At 40.3% G+C, this 22,141-nt stretch overlaps 1 protein-coding gene across 1 annotated transcript in view; it reads right to left on the minus strand.

The window, feature by feature from the left end:
- LOC308098960 (NLR family CARD domain-containing protein 3-like) overlaps positions 1–22,141 on the minus strand; it is a 189,232-nt gene that overhangs the window by 135,753 nt on the left and 31,338 nt on the right. The window contains exon 3 of the mRNA XM_080447435.1: positions 17,356–17,409. The gene's annotated coding sequence lies outside the window, so the exon portion shown is untranslated. The remainder of the gene's footprint in view (positions 1–17,355; positions 17,410–22,141) is intronic.

The following is a 22,141-nucleotide window of genomic DNA, read 5'->3' on the forward strand; positions in this document are numbered from 1 at the left end:
CCAACGTTGTACAATAAAGTCAGGAGCGAAGTTGAACAAGAATTGGAAAATGCAGAGCGAGTGGCCATAACCACTGACGCATGGACGTCGTGTGCAACTAATTCTTATGTGACGATCACAGCGCACCACATCTCTCCGGAATGGGAATTAAAAAGTCACGTCTTACAGACAAGAGTTTTTAATGAATCCCACACAGGGAAAAACATAGGTGCCTTACTGAAAGAAGCATGTGTTGAATGGAAAATTGCTGATAAGGAACCTGCCCTGGTGACTGACAATGCAGCAAACATGCTTGTAGCTGGAAGAGAGGCAGGGCTATCTCCACACATCGGATGCTTTGCTCACACAATAAATCTAGCTTCACAGAAAGCCTTCAATGTGGAGGCTGCTGACACATTGCTTAGCAAAGTGAGAAAGATGGTTGGCTTTCTGCATCGCAACATAAGAGCAGCTGAAATCCTACGGGAGAAACAACATCTACTGGATCCTAAATCCAAGACCAAAACGCTCATCCAAGATGTTAAAACCCGATGGAACAGTTCACTTGATATGTTAGAGCGCTTCTTAGAGCTGGAACCTGCAGTCACTGCCACACTCTCTTCAAGGGAGATCAGAAAAGGGGAGAACAAGGACGCCCTTACTCGGGAAGAACTTGTGGAATGCTGAAGACATAGTCAAAGTGATGAAAAATGTTAAAATCATGACCACTGCTATGTGTGAGAATGATCAGCCCACTATCTCAATGATTGCCCCTATGCAAGCTAAACTGGCAGCAGACTTTGAGGCATGTGATGATGACACATCCCTCATTGCTGACATGAAGGAGGCGTTCAGGGATAACTTTCAGACGCGTTACACAGACCTCCATGATGTCCTCTGCACTGCAGCCGCCCTAGACCCTCGCTTTAAGATGTTGCCATTCCTGAGTAGTCATGAGGCTGAGAGGATCTTCCTCAATCTGACAACTGAAGCGGCTGCCCAGGTCAAGGTAACCCCCCTAACAAACACACTCATTCACTTATACATTATTATATTTACAGTGCATCTATTTTGTATTTTCTTTTATTGCTGGCATGGCAGACTGTTACCACCAGTTAAATGAATACATTTGTTATTAGTTGTAAACATTTGTCTGATTGTTAATCACCTGTGACTTTATACATCATCATTCATTGTCATCAGGAAGCAGAGGCTACAAACAGTCCAGGACATCCAGTTCAGAGCCATCCAGTGGAGACAGATCCAGCTCAGAGAGACCCTGACCCTAGCGCTGACGCTGACCCTACTCCTGGAGGCAGTGCCCAGATCCAGGATGAGCCAAAAGGTGAGGTTTTTTATTCACTGTAAGCAGATTGAGATGGTGTTTTTCCCCCTTTTTTATTCACTGTAAACATATTCAAAGTGTTTTCTTTTTTTATTCACTGTAATATTATTGAGATTGGATTTCATAGTAATGTGAAAGAAAAGCTCTCAAGACTGATGTCATAGAAAATTAATGAATAGTATTACACACACTACAGTAATTTAATATTTTGTATTTCAGATGATGACCCTCCTCGCAAAAAGAAGAAAACTGGGGCACTGACTCTGCTATTTGGTGAAATCTTCCGAGTGAGAGAAGCAGCAGCACCAACATCTTCAAGGGAGAAAGCTACAGAGGAAGTCACAAGGTAGTTTTAACCGTCATCTAATATAAATCTATTGTGGTCATTATTACTAATTTCAGTCCAAGATTAGGTCTAGTCTATTATCCAGTATAAGTGTTTATATTTTATTGTTAGTCTTGTGAAACATACCACTGCCTGTAACATTGCATAGCTGTGCTTGCTTAATTCTTACTGCTTGAACCTGCATGAGTGAATAACGAACCTTTTTGATTCTTAAGGTACAGACAGCGGTATCCTGTGTACCTGCATGAGGACCCACTAGAGTGGTGGATGAAACAGGTGGACCTACCTCTGCTGTCATCTCTTGCAAAGAAATACCTCTGTATACCAGCCACCAGTGTGGAATCAGAAAGAGTTTTCAGCACTGCTGGAGATATTGTTTCTGCCAAACGTAGTGCACTTAACCATGACCATATCGACCAATTGATTTTCCTTAAGAAGAATCTTGAGAAGAAGAACAAAAAGAAAAAAACTAAGCCTCGAGAGTAGCCTAGCCTAACCCTATTCATGACATCCCAGTCACAGCTCATGTGATTGTATTATACAGTGTTAGTTGTGGCTTTACACTTACAGCACTGTACATTGGTAAAACTAAAAAGGCTAATGCATATTCAGATTGTATCAGGGAAATACAAAGGCACTAAAGGTCAGAATATATATGCTAGTTATTTCATTGTCAGGACCATATAAAGAAAAGAAAATGTGGTGGGGTACTATTTTCAGAATATGATGTTATGCCAGATGTTTTGTGAACTACTCTTAATAGGAAGACTGTTACCTCAAGCTCCTTTCTTGACTAAGTATTAAGTAACCTCAGGAAGACTACAGTTTAACTCAGCTTTATGAAAATTGAAAACAGAGTACAGTACTAGTTTACTGTACTGATGCTCATAAAACATTCTATTGTCTGGGTTCTGTAGCTAGTTAGAATTTGTATGCTAGTTATTTCATTGTCAGGAGGACCATATAAAGAAGAGAAAATGTGGTGTGGTATTTTGATCAGAATATGATGATGTTATGCCAGATGTTGTGTGAACTCTAATAGGAACACTGTTACCTCAAGCTCCTTTCTTGACTAAGTAAGTACTAAGTAACCTCAGGAAGACTACAGTTTAACTCAGCTTTATGAAAACAGTACAGTACTAGTATACTGTACTGATGCTCTTAAAACATTCTATTGTCTGGGTTCTGTAGCTGAAGTATTTGTTTTCTCAATTACTGTTTGTCACTTTAATTGTATACTATTATACACTATAGTGTATTAGTGTGTATACTTTTGCACTCAAATGTTCCACTTACTGTACTCTTGTTACTTTGATGTTCCATTACAAGACATGGGTGGAGGTAGAAAGTGGACCTCTTGATTTATTTTATTTTGTTGACTTATATAACAGCTAACACAGGCTCAGGCTCCTTCTCTAGTTTTATTTGGTTTATTATCTGAACTGTGATATTGGTGTCTAATGGATGTAAATTTATTTTGTTTTGTTTTCATTGTTAATATATTTAGGAGCTTTGCAAATTGCAAGAATTGCACTGAGGCCTGAGAGGATAAGCCTTTCCCTTTGGCTTTTGTAAGTTTACAGTTTAGGTTTCTTGTTCAATCAATTTGTTATTCTCCAACTGAGAAACTGTAAGAGGTAAGCTCTTAGAAATAGGTGTGAGACTGAGTCTGAGACACTTTTTCATTCCATGTCAGTGTTTGTTGTACCAGTACAGTAATATTTTCTATTTTGTATCAACATGTCAGTGTCTATTTGGAATAATAAACACAATGGTGTGATACATTTACTTGCCATCCATCTTTTTCCAGTATTTGAAGGTCAGCCAAGCCATGCAACTTTAACTTTATAGATTAAGTTGGGAAATTTCATTAAACCTGTAGCGGATAACAACCAGATCGCACTGCATCGTATCGAATCGTATTGAATCGTATTGAATCGTATCAAATCGTATCAAATTCCAAACAAATCGAAATCGCATCTAATTGCACCCAATAGAATCGAATCGTTTTGTATTTAATATTTAATCATCTCTGAATCGAATCGAAGCCCATGTATCGGATACGCATCGTATCGCCTTGGAGTGGACAGATGCACACCCCTACTGCTTCCCATAGGGAGTGTCTCACTCCCAAAACGAAGAAGAACCCTTGATCCACAGCCTCACCATCAGACCTCCTCCTCACCTCTGATCAAAGTTAGGCTCCTTTACATCAAACTATTGAGACACTGCATTCCTTTAAGTCCTGTTATGACCTTCATTAATCACTCATCATGGACTGTACATAATTATATGTTTTCACTCTCCCATGTTGGCACACACACACACACACACACACACACACACACACACACACACACACACACACACACACACACACACACACACACACACACACACACACACACACACACACACACACACACACACACACACACACACATTTATCTTTTCATGGTGGTTGCGTACCAACCATTCTCTCCAGAAATAGCTGATCTACAAGCAACTCCTCACAGCAGACATGTTGTGAGTTTGTAAATGTGTATTTGTATTAGAGCCCTGCAGGCCCGCCAGGCTGATTCTGTATTTGACAAACGGGCCCAGGGCCAGGCTCGGGCTCAGATAAATGATAATTGAACATGATCGGCTGCTCGCAAAACCCCGGTATAGTGATCTGCATCATGGTTGTGCGTCTCACTGCGCTGCTGCACGGCACGCTGCTAGTAGTAGTCACGTGACAACGGCACGCACGCACGCATGCACGCACGCACGCACGCACACGCGCACACGCACACACGCACACACGCACACACGCACACACACACACACACACACACACACACACAGAAAGATGGAAAAGCAGAAGATAAAAGAAAAGTTGGCTCGCGGGGAGCTCCAAGCAATCACATATACTGCAGGAAAATCTGAAGCTTGGAAGCAAGTTGGTTTTGCACAGTGCAGAAAGTGTAAACAGCTCCTTGTGTACAACAGTAAATCATCAGGCACGTCTCATTTAGGGCGACATGTCTGCGGAGCAGTGAGCACGAGCAGCATTGATGCTGCTGCTGTCGCAAGCCGACAATTATCAATGCCTGATTTTCTTCCTAAGCCAGTGCCAGCTAATGCCCAATCCCAAATCACCCAGAGGTGTGTGGAATTCTGCTGCGAGGACATAAGATCATTCCAAACGGTGGTGGGAGGAGGATTTCTAAAGTTAGCCCAGGAACTAATAAACACTGGTGCAACTTATGGTCGACTGCCTGCAGAAAAGTTACTACCCGATCCCACAACTGTCTCTCGTAGATGCCACGAGAAGGCAACAGAAAAAAGAGATGTAATTGTTGCTGAGATAAAGGAGGTCATGTCTCAAATTCAAGTGGGGATGACCACAGACATGTGGACTGATGACTACCGTAAGATTAGTTATATGACGATCACATGTCACTACATAACGTCAGATTTCTAACTGAAGAGTACCGTACTCACCACGCCAATGTTTCCCCTCGAGGACTCCAAAACAGGAGAAAACATCTGCAGGGAATTGGAGAAGCACCTTGTAGGTCTCAAATTTGATGTCTCTGTGATGAGTAAGGTGGTGTGGGTGACTGATCAGGGTTCTAATATCAAGAAAGCGTTAGGTCAATACCGGCGCTTGGACTTCCAGGATCATGTTTACAACACAGTCCTCAGACATGCCTTGGACACCAACGAGCTGTCTGTAAAAGTCCCCGAGGTTGCTGTAACGTTGCTGACAGTCAAGAAAGTTGTCCGGTTTGTTAAACAAAGTGGGGTATTAAGCCAGTTATCCGAGACCGTTGTACAGATGGAAGACACCCGCTTTAACACTGTATATCTCACTCTGAAGTCTATCAAGGACGTCTATGTTGAACTACAGGAAAAGCTGGAGAGAAGTGGAGATGGCCAAAAAATGGTTGATGTGTCGCCTGATGTAGTGGATTTTTTGGTCAATTTTCTCTACCCTTTCTATGAAGCTCAGCGGGAGATGGAAGGTGATAAATACCCGACGTTGAACCTTGTCGCGCTGTGGCATGAGAGGCTGAAACGTCATTGCCAACCATTAAGCACAGACATGCCTTATCAGGCCACCTGTAATGGCTATTTCAGAATGCCAACCTGTTCTAAATCAATCTATGTATCTATCTATATTTTGGCCCTAGAATAGTAGCCACACAGCAGGGTTCTTTTCACAGCTTCTGTTCCTGTCATTCAACAATTGATACAAAGGTCTATTTCCACATTATGCTCTGTGTCAGCATGTAATTTGTCCTGTGATACTATACATGGTCATTGCTAATTTAACCAGTCAGCTCTATGGTACTGTTACTTAGTATAGCCTGTTTATATTTATCTACATTTAGGGGAGAGATCTTGGTGTATAAGAGGTGTCGCATATGACACTTCAGGAGGCTTGTGCCCTGAGGGGCTGGAGGAGGGACTGCTGGAGCAGGCCTGGAGGCCTGCTTCTCATGATCTGTATGCTGTTGCTCTCTGCCTGAATCTTCCTAATAAATGATCTAAAACTTCACCCGAATGGAATATAATATTTCTATAACATTTGGCGACGAGGATGGGATCAATATTTCATCATCATAAACATGATTATGATTATGGATACTTGATCAAAAGAACTTAAGGGTGAAGGACTTTTTTTGGAAGAAGATTTTCTCAAAGCAGATCCGGACCAGATCCAGACGATGGAGGACAAAGAGGAGCACTACAGAAGCAAGCTATGCAGAATCAACTTCTGATGATCTTCAACAACTACACGACTGGAACCTTGCAGATAAATCTATTCTGTGATGACATCAAGGGAACAACAGCTTCAAGCCACGGAGGGAAGGAGCAGAGCATGCGTTTTCCACAGCAGAGCGTGCATGGTCACCAGCCATGAGAGCAGCACCAACAATGTCACCATGTAACAGCGAAGGTGAGGAAATCGACACCATGTCAAACAAACAACAAGAGACTTGGCCACAGCAGTAGGACCAAGGCAAAGAGAGCCACAGAGAGCATTCGAGAGCCACTGAACAGGGGAACCACCAGCCCAGTGGAGACCACTATAGAAGAGACATTAACAAAATGGACGTGAGAGCCACTGAACACTGGGACCCATCAGCCCAGTAGAGATCACTGTCAGAAATGCAAACCAAATACGTATGCCAAGTGAAGATGGAGGAAAGAGCCATGAAGACTGGAAAACTATATTCGATAACTAATGTGAACATATTTGTTCTTACTGCCTAATCTCTGGCATGTCAACGTCTATAAGGGTGAGATTTGTATTCCATGTAGCGAAAATGCCCGAGTGATGAAAATTCCATTTGGTAGCAAATTCCACGTGATGATAATGGAGCCCTCAGCCGTGAGAAACAGAGATTTAACATACAAACAGATATAGATTTGACATTATGGGCCCCATTCTGTGGCAAAAAAATCCCCGTTAAATCGGGATAATGGACCTGCGCCGCCCCAATAGGTTATTCTAGCACCTGCTCTACCCGTCACCATTATGCCGACGCCGTTATTTGCGCATGGAGGTGTGCCCGTGGGCGTGTTGTTGCTATATCCCCCACATTGAAATTCTCAACCCACACATGGGTACGGCTTGGGGAGGGGGGATAGTGGATTCTAAAAGCACCCGCTGGTTCATAAAATCACCCGTCAAGTGCACACAGACACTACAATGGCTTTGTGCGTTGGACCATGAGCCGTGTTGCCAGCCTTGGCGAGAAATAAGCAACCGCAGTCCGCAGGTCTATGAAAACAAAAAGAAGCAACTATAAGGCCACATGAGCACTTCAAACTACTAACTAGAGCTTTCATATCCCCTAAATATTTCAGCCCGGCTCGACTAATAATTGACAAATTAGACCCAGCCCAGCCCGTCAGTCATTTTTCTAAAGAAGCCTTATTTCTCATTAAATCTTGGTAATTCGTTAACTCTTCCAACAGTCTATATTTTATTTAAAAAACAGCTTGGAGCAAATAGGGCTATATAAATATATACACTGCCCCATAACCATTTTAAAAATGATTATGGTATATGTTTCATAGAATAACCGTAATCATTTTTGCAATGGAGAAATCACATCCAATGTTACCTTCTAGGCTACTGCCCGGCCCGCTGCCTGTGGTCTCATCTGAAGAAATAATCCAACATTTACTTTGAGGTGAAAAAGACATGAAGAAAGCTCAATAGTCTGAAGATGTCATGTTATGGTTTAAACTTTAAAGGGGGCTTCTGCTGCTGCGTCATGACAAGACAGCTGAGTGATTTGACCTATATTGCGTTGCGCTGCCCTGTTGATTAATTATTTGGCATCAGCTGTGCAAGAATATATAACTATTTTAAATGGCTTTCATATACTCTTGGGGATCTGACTAATATGACAAGTTGCTTATTGTGAACACAATAGCCTACGCTACAAATTAATTAATATGTGAATTTATTTGGATGTAAAAAAAACGTAGACCCAGCTCAGCCGGTGCCGACGGGCCGGGTCGGGTCCCGTTGGGTTTGGGCTAAAATCTTAAGCACTTACATTTTTTATAAGATGATCGGATCATAGTGTGATTTTCATTTTGGCTGCTGTCTCATTAAACCCATGCTGCGGCCTGCGGGTGAATATTATATTATAGCCTATATTATATATATTAGCCTATATTATTATTATATTCCCTGCGTAAACGCTACGTTCATGACCCCCCAAAATAACCATATTTGAACTGGGGACCCCCCCATTTTGTTTGACTCGGTTCCACAGATAAATATTGTGAAAATAGCAGATCTACTAGCTCGCCAGGCGTTGGGTGCTCCATTGTGGTCTCGACCCACAGGTTGAGAACCACTGCATTAAAAGCTCCAAGCAAGTTACATGTCTAGTATGTTGTTGACCACGTAATGTAATATTTTTGGTTTAGTGTTAGGCTTCTCCGTGGCGCGCGCGCCTCATTGCATGCTGTCCAAAATAACAGATCTGTAAGCTGTCGACAGACATGACGCAGCGCCGTTGATAGCTTGGATGTCTGTTATTTTGGGTAGGCGACGCACATACGCATCGCAGCAATGTGTCTGGGTTTGAGAGGCTTTGATTGATGTAAACTTAAAGTTTAGCTCTGTTCGGGATTACTGAACAAAGGTGGATGATGAAAGATAACGGGGACAATATGGATGTAAGTTAACTTTAACTGCGTCACTTCAGAGGAAACTATGGAGCTACTACAGAGATGTTTACACCCCCCTGGAATCCATTAGAATGATGGAAATAGAACAATCCAGCCAACGTGAGTACATAGGCTATAGACCTTTCCTAAAACTGTCCAATTTATTATACCCATGTGCTACTGTTTGTCTGTGTACCACGTAGGAGCGTTGTCGCAACATGATGTAATTAATTATTTGGGAGCAGCTGGTGTGTACCAATAGTATACATATTTTAAATGGCTTTCATATACTATTCCGGATCTGACTAATATGACAAGCTTATTGTGAACACAATAGGCTACAAATTAATATAAAAATGTATTTGGATAAAATAAAAAAAAAGAAGGAAAACAAGCCCAATGTGGCTTATAATAATCAGACCAGGCAACAGTGCAGACAGGTAGATAGGCTAGAGCATATATTGGATCGGGATGACGGCTAGCGCAGTCTTCTCTTAAAGGCAATGGCTTCTGGCACGGTGATTGGTTTTATCATTGTAACGCCCAAACCACACCTATGCATAATGTAACGGGTAGCTCAGGTGTTTGGCGGGTCACGGGGGTGCCATAGAATACCGAATTTTGCGGGGAAACGCCTCTTGCCTAGTCCGAAATCCCTAATTAGTGGTTTGTTCAAATTTCCCTTGGAATAGGGCCCTATGAGTGAGAAGCTCTCAAAGCTTTCAAACCTAAAACAAGCAGATCTATTATACTGTAATATGTTTCATGTGATATGCTTGATATCTATCTGTATTAATTAATATAGGAGTTCTAAAAACTGATATCTAAAAAATTAGTCAACTGGGCATTGGCCACTAATGTGGAAATATTTGTTTTGACTGCATAATCTCTGGACTTTTAACGTTTAGAAGGGAGAGAAGTATTAATATTCGTATCCACCCATACACTATGGGCCCTTTGCCTTGAAAAACAGAGATTTAACGTCCAACCAGATAAAAGATTTCACATATACTAAATTCTAGAAGAATGAGAGAAGAACTCTCAAACGGAAAACAAGCAGAAATACTATTCTGTAAGATAACTGTATCAACATGTAGGTAGTAGAAAATATTGATTTGTCATTCTATAAATCTCCTGTCGTATGTACATGAATATGATTATTCATGTAAAAAACAAAAAACTCTGGAATGTAATGGATATTTTGAGAATGCCAACCTGTTCTAAATCACATATGTATTTATCTGTATTTTGGCCCTAGAATGGTAGCCACACAGCAGGGTTCTTTTCACAGCTTCTGTTCCTGTCATTCAACAACTGATACAAAGGTCTATTTCCACATTATGCTCTGTGTCAGCAAGTAATTTGTCCTGTGATACTATACATGGTCATTGATAATTTAACCAGTCAGCTCTATGGTACTGTTACTTAGTATAGCCTGTTTATATTTATCTACATTTAGGGGAGAGATCTTTGTGTATAAAAGGTGTCGCATATGACACTTCAGGAGGCTTGTGCCCCGAGGGGCGGGAGAGAGGCTGCTGGAGCAGGCCTGGAGGCCTGCTTCTCATGATCTGTATGCTGTTGCTCTCTGCCTGAATCTTCCTAATAAATGATCTAAAACTTCACCCGAATGGAATATAATATTTCTATAACATTTGGCGACGAGGATGGGATTCGGCTCTGCCTGCATTAAAGCAGTAATGGCAAGGATCGTTGGAACATCATCTAAGGTAATAGTGCAACCCCAGCCAAGACCACAATGGGTGCCACCTTTCAACAATAACAATATTATTTAAGCTATGGGGAAGAGGGGCTAGGGATGGAAATGTTTTTTTTGTTTATGTGTATTTTCTAGATGTGGGTTTAATTTTAATTTAGATGTGGAGTGTTTTATTTTCTTTGTGGTGACTGACATGCTTTTTCCCTTCCACTGACTGCAGGCCATATGGTGGTCGCTCAAAAAGACAAAAATAATGAGGGCCGTTTAGGAATTTCCTTTAAAATCAATACAAAAGATATTAAGATAATAAGGTTTTCGCCTAGATTTGTGGTCAGATAAGTGAAGGGTGGTGAACAATTTTGAATATTTAGAATGTCATACTGTTTAAGTGACTATGAGATATAGTCAAAGGACGGATTGTAATGGTAGTCTGACAATTCTAATATAGATAGGTAAATTCTAGTGGCAGACTAACAGACTAGTTAGCTCCCCTGCTGAGAGAACAGCTGCGACGGTGACAGGGCCCTGTCACCTGTCAACAGAATGTCATGTCCTAGTATAGTTTTTCTTTTATGGCCTTTTAAGGTGTTTAGTGTGATGTACTATTCTGTCCCTTGTGCCCATATAAGGATATATGTTACCACTGAATTGTAAAGTCTATTTTTCCCCTCTGACTTGTATAAAAGAGGGTAGCAAACTGAATGAAGGGGCTGGTCTACATACATTTCTGTGTAGGACAGACGGGGATCTCCTGAAATAAATGGTGATTGTGTCTCAACAGTTCTCGAACCTCTGCTTTATTATTGGGTAATTGATACTTAAAGTTGTACAATGCAGAATCCCAAATAACGATTTTTAGCAACCTCTGCTGGTCACTACCGTCACTGCATACAATTTCCGTAATCCTCGATTACCCAGAATTCCATTCGTTTTCACCGGAAGCCGGAAGCGTTTCAAAAAGCGATCTTTTAATTGTTTTATACTATCTACGGATCGTTTCTCTTAGCCAGTGGAGCATTAGTTACCATGAGCTGTGCTTTCTTTTTCTGTTCTTTTTCGATCTTCCAATCCTACATTCTCTTAACATCAGCGTGAGGTTCCTTTTTGCTATTACCGCGGTAGTTCCTGGCCAAACAGGAAACCGTTGCGGTAGTTCCTGGGGACGTCGGCCACGACGTCATGACGTTGGCCAGGAACGTCATTTTCCCGGGAAAGTCCCCCCCTTCACCGTTCAATAGAAAATATATAAATAAAAGGCTTCCGGGGGTGAAATTCATGGAGTGGGTGTTGTGAAACTTTTGCCACTGACAAAAGATATACAATTTAACTTTAGTTTTGTTGAAAACGTTACCTAGTATTACTTTAATATAAGTTATCTATTTATCTATAACACTTATCAGGCCACCAACCGCCAGCGCCACTTGGAGTGGATTGGGAAGAAGATTGAGATTCAGCCCCATCATAAACTGGCGATGCTCTTATGGCCAAAATTCAGCCAGCTCCGTATGTTCTCTGCCATTGATAGAGATGCCATCCAGCAGGATGCAAAGCGTTGGATAGAGACCTATCAAACGGGTGTGACCCAGGACGGGCAGCCGGAGCCAGCAACAGTGACAGACACCCTGCCACCAGCAGCAAAAAAAAGGCAAATGGCTGAATTTGAAGCGGAGTGGGAGAATGTCACAAACATAGAAGAGATCAAAATATACCTCGACCTTAACCCCAGCATGGATGATGACCGAGATTTGTTGGGCTGGTGGCGTCAACATCAGAACAGCCTTCCTTTGCTGTCACGACTCGCCCGTCAGGTGAGAACACACCCAAAAGCTAATTGTTCTGAAATCATACTCTATAGTGATATATTGTAGGCCTAAAGTTTATGAAATGAACAAAATTGATCTTGTCATGTGTTTTGTAAATGTAGCCTATTTAAATAATTATGATGTGCAGCCTTTGTGTAAAAATAATAATATAATATGATGTAGTGCTAAACCTTGACTTGTGACTGTTTTAAAAACTCCAGGTGCTGAGCATACCTGCAAGCAGCAGCAGCAGCAGCAGCAGCGAGCGCGTCTTCAGCTGTGCTGGGAGGACACTGGAGAACGGCTCTTAAACCTTCAACTGTGGATGCTATACTTTTTCTTCACGGCGCTCGTGACTCAAAATGAGGAGTAGTTTTTGTTTGTGTGTTACAGACTGGAATTATTTGTTTGGCAATATTATTCTTCACAGTTGACCTCAAAAAAAGGTAGGCCATACTCCTTTTTTTTGTTCCTGCTGGCTGGATCACGCAAAGGGCATGATGCTGCCTATAGGCCTATGATATGCTTAAGCTTCTTCTTTCTGTAGCCTAACTGTATTAGAAGACTACTTACTATTTGTGAGCATTTTTGTTGGTGACACTTTGTTAATTTACTAGTTTGCCTATTTGTTTGGTGGATTACTGAACCTTTATAGCTTGGCTGGCTTGCCTTGCTTTCATGCCATTTGGTGTTTGTGCAGCTCTCAGCCAATTAATCTGCCTATTACTATTAGCCTATGCTTATTTGTTTGCGTACTTATTTGCTGCTGGATCACTCACTAACTGAGTTATTTTATTTATTTTATTGTTTAAGCATCTCTCAGACAGTAGCCTGAGCATTTTTGTTGTTGCACTTTGTACTGGACTGTCTGGTATCACACAGTTTTATTCTGTAACAGTTGTATTTGTGCTTTATTGTAGCCTACTGTTTACTTATTTGTTGCTGCTTCAAACAGGTTGGGGTCATATACAAGACCTTACATGGTCTGTGCCCGCCCCCCCTAAGGGAATTCATTAAAAGGAAGCCTGAAAGAGGAATCAGTACCAGAGCAACCACTCGAGGAGATTGTGAAGTGCCGCACCGGCAAACAACCTTCGGTCAAAATGTCCTCTCAGTACAGGGTTGTGTAGCATGGAATGGCCTTCCTCTACATATAAGGGATTGTGCTACATTTCCATCTTTTAAATTCAATGTGAAAAGATGGTTGCTTGAAAACCAAAGCTGCAACCATTTGTGATCATATTTTAGGTTTTTTTTTAGGCTATGTGATGTAATGTAATTGTATTTCACCGTTTGTCTGTTTTCTGATGTTATTGTTTTTCTGTTTTTATGTTTTCTGTGAGGACTGCGGATGAAAATTAGCATCTTTGCTAAATCCGGTGTATTTACGTTCATGTGACGTTCATTAATATGCTCTGTCCTGTCTAAATAAACAAATAAAGTATGCTGGAAACAACTTTGTCGAGGCATTCCCCTTTATTGTTGGATAAACGGCTTTATTATAGACCACTCTCTCTGTCCTTTGTAGCTGGTTCTTTGCTTTATTTTGGCGTGCAATTTAAGGCATGCCATGCACCTTAATAGTAGCAGCTACGTAACTTACGTTTAATAAAACTACAACTAAGTACTTTTTAGTGTGTGTGTGTTCTTGACTTTTTGTGGGGTTGTTTTTATCAGAGCGCGAGAGCAGCTGCAGCTGCGCTGAACGCACGCTCGAAAATAATTAATAATAAATAAATAAATAAATAAAAAGGCCTCGGACTTCGGGCCGGGCTCGGACTGTAAAATTGTGCCACCTATCGGGCCAGGGGCCGGGCCGTGCTGAATACCACGGGCCAGGGGCCGGCCGGGCTGAATACCACGGGCCAGGGGCCGGGCCGTGCTGAATACCACGGGCCAGGGGCCGGCCGGGCTGAATACCACGGGCCAGGGGCCGGCCGGGCTGAATACCACGGGCCAGGGGTGTGTGTGTGTATAGTGACATGGCCCTTCTCATGCAGTACTCCTTCACTGACAAACATAACTGACACCTATCAATCATCAAGCTCTGCTCCTCCCCTCCTCTAGCCTCTTAAATAAGGCTGATGACACAATGGTTCATTGTACTGGTGAGAGAATAGAGGCAGAAACGTAGATTATAAAACCATAATGACATCATTATTTAAACAGGATGCATCCAGTGGGTTCAAACATGTAGCTCAACAATAAAATACTATATATAATAGTAATAATAATAACAATACTGTCTATGGGCGTTGGACACCAGGGCTGAGGCCTACCCTCACAAACACACTTATCTTTTCAACTCCTCACAGCAGACATGTTGTGAGTTTGTAAATGTGTATTTGTGTCTGTGTGTGACAACGGCGTCACTAAGTAAGTCGCTCCTACATTCTGAACATTCTTCTAGTCTGACATGACACTGTGTGTGTGTGTGTGTGTGTGTGTGTGTGTGTGTGTGTGTGTGTGTGTGTGTGTGTGTGTGTGTGTGGAGATAGACAGGAACGGCCACAAACGTCACATCCGGTTTTAGCGTGGGGGAGAACTGAATGATCTGCCTCATAGAGTTACATTAAGTTACATCATACACGATCGATTAAATCAGATAACCTCAGGCCATTGTGTTGTGTTGGATCCTCTGTCCAGTAAAGGATACTCATAGAGTTACATTAAGTTACATCATACACGATCGTTTGGATCACTTTCAGAGCGATTTTATGGACGATAGAAACATTGACATTCAAGAAAAATCCATCAAAAGGACATCTAGAACGCAATCGTTCACTCGCCCTCAGAAAGTTGACTTATTAATTGGGTATAAGAGAATAAAAAGACCAAATATTGCCAATCTATGAGCTCAAAACGTGTCTGAACGCGACACGTTGTTGTGACTGTGTGCTAGATTGGCAATTTTTGGTTTATGTTCCCCCCAGAATATGGAAGCTGGGGCTCAAGTGGTTTATAATCAGACTCAGATTATTCTTATAGCTTAATGCATGCGTCAGGTTTCAGCAGAAGCACCACTTAGATCAGAGATCTGTTTCCCTCTCTCCATCTCCTGCTCCGTCTGAATACCAAAACGCTCGCCCCAAAACACAGTCACCCCGGGGTTATTCCGGCTGTATTCACCTGGTATTCCTAAACGTAACCTCAGTAAACTATGCCAAAACATAACCTTATTCCTAAACGTAACCTCAGTAAACTATGCCTAAACCAACCTTATTCCTAAACGTAACCTCAGTAAACTATGCCAAAACATAACCTTATTCCTAAACTGAACCTCAGTAAACTATAACAAAACATGACCTTATTCCTAAACGTAACCTCAGTAAACTGTGCCAAAACCAACCTTATTCCTAAACGTAACCTCAGTAAACTATGCCAAAACATAACCTTATTCCTAAACTGAACCTCAGTAAACTATAACAAAACATGACCTTATTCCTAAACGTAACCTCAGTAAACTATGCCAAAACATATCCTTATTCCTAAACTGAACCTCAGTAAACTAAGCCAAAACATAACCTTATTCCTAAACGTAACCTCGGTAAAACTATGCCAAAATATAACCTTATTTCTAAACTGAACCTCAGTAAAACTATGCCAAAATATAACCTTATTCCTAAACTGAACCTCAGTAAAACTATGCCAAAACATACCCTTATTCCTAAACGTAACCTCAGTAAAACTATGCCAAAACATAACCTTATTCCTAAACGTAACCTCAGTAAACTATGCCAAAACATAACCTTATTCCTAAACTGAACCTCAGTAAAACTATGCCTAACCCTAAAGTTATTTCTAACCTTATCCTCAGTAAAACAAATACAATACAAGAACCGCTGGTCGGCGGGGAAAAAATGGGGGCAAGCGTTTTTGGGCGAGTGTTCCGGTTGCCCTCCATCTCCCTCCGTGTTACAAAACATGTTTACATATGCACAGTGTTTAATCGCCTGGTAGAGACACTATTACAAGATATGATCAATTAAACTGACCATAATATCAAAACCCAACAGCCATTAAGTCATCAATAATGTTTATAGTGGATTCAAAGTAGTTTAGAGACCAGAGTTTTGTGACCGGCAGGTATAGACGCCATTATCGCTTGGCGAAGTGTGCTATTTAATATCATGCAGGATTTACACACTGCTTTAGCTCTGTATTCATTGCCATGTTTTAAACTGTATTTTATGTAGGTTTGAAACGAGGATAGGCTGGGGTTTGGCTTGTGTTGTGCGTAAATCCCTGCATATTGATAACTGCGCACTTCCCAACTCTAATATGGCGTTGATACTGTCTCCTGTACTTTGAATTCGCTAAAACGTGTTCTATAAACAAGTTTAATTGATCATATCTATAGAAAATGTAATAGTGTCTCTTACCAGCTAGGCGATTAAATCAGATAACCTCAGGCCATTGTGTTGTGTTGGATCCTCTGTCCAGTAAAGGATAATATTCCAATCAGACTCTTGTTTAATTTGCTAATGTAGCGTTCCTTGTCGAGTGGCAACACAGTTCTGTGCCTGTGATCTGGCAAGCCATGACGCCTGCTGTTTAAATTAGTATACTTTTACAGCATATGAGTTTGAAAACCCAACATCCCACTGTCTACCAGCTGGAGTGACATGGCCCCTCCCATGCAGTACTCCTTCACTGACAAACATAACTGACTCTTATCAATCATCCAGCTCTGCTCTGCTCTCCTCTCCTCTCCTCTCCTCTCCTCTCCTCTCCAACATGGGAGGAGATCGTGTTGATAATTATGTTCTAAATATCTCAATATGTATTGGACAGAACTAGAATAAATCAAACAAATTGATTAAAGTGATTTTTAACAATGTGATTAAAGCTTTACACATCACTCAACTCTCCTAAAATGACTCATGATGTAAACGATAAACAAGCCAGGATGAATATGAATATAAATCATGTTGTTCATTTATTCCATATTTTACATTCCAAGCACATTAAGTCTTACCGTGTTCTTGTGTTGTAAGAAGTGTGTAGAGTGTCAGATGATTGGATACAGGACCTGTTAATAAAGACAACATATTATCAGTAGAGATTGTGATTGGTTTAGAGCTCTGATCCATTCAGGTAGACAGGACACACGGATAACATGTACAAAGTTTATCAATAAGTCAAAACAACTGGTGTAAAAATATAGTGAAGCAACACTAATGCATTCAGCCTGGAGTTGAACATACAGTTATATAAACATGTCAGATATACATTATTCCATGTGAAAGGCTTTGCTGAATGTGTGCAGTGGGTCCTTGATCCACCTTCATACAACATACATGTTTATCATGACAGACAGTTACTGAGGTTCAGACATCACTACTTATTTATAATGATAAATAAATATCATGTTTATCATGACAGTAGACTGTTATGATGTTACTGAGGTTCAGACATCACTACTTAATTATAATGATAAATAAAGATCATGTTTATCATGACAGTAGACTGTTATGATGTTACTGAGGTTCAGACATCACTACTTATTTATAATGATAAATAAAGATCATGTTTATCATGACAGTAGACTGTTATGTTACTGAGGTTCAGACATCACTACTTATTTATAATGATAAATAAAGATCATGCTTATCATGACAGTAGACTGTTATGATGTTACTGAGGTTCAGACATCACTACTTATTTATAATTATAAATAAAGATCACGTTTATCATGACAGTAGACCAGGGCCGTGCACAGAGCACTGAAGGGGCAGGTGCTCAAAGTCCACTAAAGGGCACATATGTGCGCGCCGATTTTTGGGAAGGTCTTCTTGTGGGCGTCCCTCGTGCCATTTCACACCAGAAATGTAGTATGTTGGATGTCTAATGCTAATGGAGCAAGATGTTCCACAATAACTTACTGCCATTACCCTCTCCTCTGCCTCCTGCATTAGATACAGGATAGGTGGGCACTAGGGATATCTGGGCACCTCCATGTGAAATTGGCTATTTTGTCCAAAATGTAAAAAATATATATATTTGAAAAATGGTCTTAAGTAATGTAAAGTATACATGATGTGAACATGCATGGTACATCATTATCAGACTTAATGTTATCCTTCAACTGCTTGTTTATGCCCCAAAATGACTGGATGTACAGGTTTTGTAGCAATTTGTAGCAATTGTAGAATTATTAGACCTTAATTGCCGAATGTTTAAGCCTGTAATCATGTACACTTTACTTTAAAACATTTTACAAATATTTTGTTGTTTTGATATTGGACCAAATAGACAATTTTACATGGAGGTGCCCAGATGTCCCTAGTGCCCAGCTATCCTGTTATCCCTGCATCATACCACAAACAGCCTAACACGTTAACTTTAAGATGAGGGCAAAGTAACTCATTTCATTTGACAGCTTAGGTCCATGTGGGACTTTCATCAGTGCAAATGGCAGTAAAATAAGCAAAACATTCTCATTACCATGTAAAAAAATAAATAATTATATAATTGAACAAATAAAACAGATAAGGCAGGTGAAGATCAAAATGTCAAGCTGCAAGGTTTTTCGCCACATACATGCAAAATAATCATCTTACTAAAAACACAGTGGCCTAGCCCTAAATCAAGGTTGTCAAAGTGGCGGCCCGCGGGCTGTTAGCGGCCCGCGGAAAGGTCCATGGTGGCCTGCGAAGTGATTTGAAAAAAAAAACACCTTTTCATACTAGCTCTAATGGAAAAGAAACGAGAGAGAAAAAAAAGACAGGCAGGCGGCAGGCACGGCAGGCAGCTAATAGTGGCCAAACATGTTCTGTGAGAACAATGGCCAAGTCATGTCTAAACAATCAAGACAAGAGGAGATCAAGAAATAAATCTAATCACCCACGCTGGCACAAACATGTCAGTCTAAAAGTGTATTGATCCCTGCTAACCAGCGCTGCCCAGGGAAACAAGGACGAGGAATTTTATTATTATTATATTATTATATTATTATTATTATTCACTATTGGATACATCGTAACATTGCTTCTTTAAGGGGACCACAAGGGTCCATTTGGTTCCATTTGTACGGGTGGTTGCGTCGTTGTGTTTACATGTGCGGTGGAATAACGGCCGTTACGAGTGAAACGCTCAAAGGTTTCACTCGTCCTCTGTCTCCGTTGACAATTTTAATAATCCAAATGATAAATATCAGTTTAGGAAACTCTTAAAAACTCCCTAAGAATGAATGACTAGTGTCGCCTAGCGTCACATATTCAATGTGCGCTGTCTTCTCAGTCTATCGTTGCAGAAAATGGCAGATCTACAAGCTCACTACGTGGTGTGAACAGACGCGGTGTGAGCTTGGAGATTGGCCAAGTTTGGTGCGTGACACTGTTGTACGATGAAGTATAAATTGCGCTTTTAAAGTGACAGTACATACATTAACCAGTTAACAATTTCTTCAATATTATTTTCCAAAAGTAAAAAGGTCACTTGCCTTCTATCTGTTAGAAAAGTACTGTATTTGAAGACCCTAGTAATATGTAGTGCAAGTGATATATTTTGGCTAAAACAAAGACAAAAGAATAGAAAATAAATATGCATTTTTTTGTTTATAAAGAGCTGAAGAGATATGGAGATTTTATAGTAATTATTACAGTAGGCATACTATTCATAATATAAAGCCATTTAACACATCACTTATCACTAATACTTAATGATAGGCAAACATATGTTTTACTTTAGTCATCTTCATTTAATGTTAGATGGTGGTCAGCCACAAACACAGTCACAACTGGCCAATAAGCAGGATCGATAAGGTGCTCATTATCAATAAAAAATAACAAGCTCCATCCCTAGTAATGAACATCAACAAATCCAAACTGCGCTCACAGACTAGTTGACACATGGACATCTAAATGAAATTATGAAAGTTACTACTGCTCAGAACCTGGTCCCTGATGTTGACAGGTTAGTTAAAGCAAAGAGATGTCAGGTACATCCTTTTTTTGTAAAGACCTGAGCTTTTACTGTTGGGTTATTTTTTTCTATTCTAAAACTGCAAAAAAGCATTGAGTGTCATTATTTTTGATTCATTGCCATTTTCTGAATTTTCGTTATTGTTCAATAAAAAAGACTGAACTGAGTTCATTGTCTGAGTTGCATTGCTGAAAGAAAAAAAAATTAAAAAATATAAATAATAATAATAATGTTGTGTACTGTAGCTATTTACTGAACATATTTATAATTTTTTTATAATCCATCCATCCATCTTCAACCGCTTATCCGGAGCCGGGTCGCGGGGGCAACAGATCCCGAGGCGTCCCCAGGCCAGTGTGGAGATGTAATCCCCCCATCTGGTCCTTGGTCTGCCCCGGGGTCTCCTTCCAGTGCAATTAATTAATTCATAATTAATGTATATATAATCTTCATAATAACATTTTTTAAAGTGATATACTGTAGTTATAGCAGTGACTGAGACAACAGACTGAAAAACAATGATGTATAACTGAATGTGCATGAGCGCGAATGCGTGTCTCTGTGTCTGCGTGCCCAGTCTGCCCACCTCAAGTCACTTTTTGACCAATGCGGCCCAGACCCCAAAATGAGTTCGACAAGCCTGCCCTAAATGTATACTAATGGACTCCTACTGTGTCATAGGGTATATTCCAATGTGCTGCACATTTTAAAACAATAGTATGTCTGCATTAACTACTGAGCCACTAGTTATGTTACTAATAGTTACTAATTATTTTGGATAATAATAATTGAGTCTCATCAGTACAGACAGTGCTTCAACCTCAAAAGATTATTATACATCATATGGCTAATATAGAGATTGCTGGCTTTTCAAAAGACAGTGTTATTTGACGGCAGAAGGAGATCAAGTTCTACCAGATAAACCATTTGGTTTGTCAAGGTACCGTAGCTAGTGCATTCCATTAAGGTGATCAGGTATTCTCTGTTGATGAGAAAGTCCAAGGCATGCACACGTAACAATGAAAAAAGACACACCCTACAAGCTAGACTTGATTTGTTTTGATTTATTAGACATAATAATTACATGTTAAATGCTTCTCACGGAAACGTCAAAGATAAAATGCCAATGGAACACTGGAACAAGGAAACTTGAGAGACAGAAAAGATATGTAGATGATGAGTGATTAATGAAGGGCATGACAGGATTTTAATTGAATGCAGTGTCACAATAGTTTAATGTGAAGGAACCTGACTTTGATCAGAGGTGAGATAACTTTTAGGCTGTGGATGGAGGGTCAGGGGTCATCAACATGTCCGTATATGGACAAACATGTCCGTGGCTCTTTTTTTCCTTTTTTTTTTTTTTCTAAAATGTGTTTGAATAATGTTGGTGACTCATAAAGTGTCAGGATGACATTGTCATTAATATGAAGCAGGAGATGTGTGGTATTGTATGTTGTACCCGTACATGATTACATCATATGAGGACAACAAGACAACAAGATTCCCTGAACATGTCAAAACATCCGTTCAATCCTTTGTGGGATACTAGTATATCGTCGCCTTGCTAAACTAATGGCCTATGTCATTTCTTTAAGTTTTTCAGGAAAAATAAAAGACTGATCCAAAACAAAACTATACAATATTTCTTAATCATTTCACCCAAAATGTTTATAACAAATTATGACTATTAAAATAAAAATAACACTTTCTGTCAGTTATGTAACATAAGAGATTTAAATAGGTTTAAATAGGATTAAATCTGACTTAGGCCAAAATAAATGTAAAAAAAAGTTTAAAACTAGAAAATGTGCTCCTCGGAGCACAAGTCTCCGCCA

This window comes from Gymnoscopelus braueri, assembly GCF_963280865.1.
Source record: "Gymnoscopelus braueri genome assembly, chromosome: 13".
Taxonomy (NCBI): domain Eukaryota; kingdom Metazoa; phylum Chordata; class Actinopteri; order Myctophiformes; family Myctophidae; genus Gymnoscopelus; species Gymnoscopelus braueri.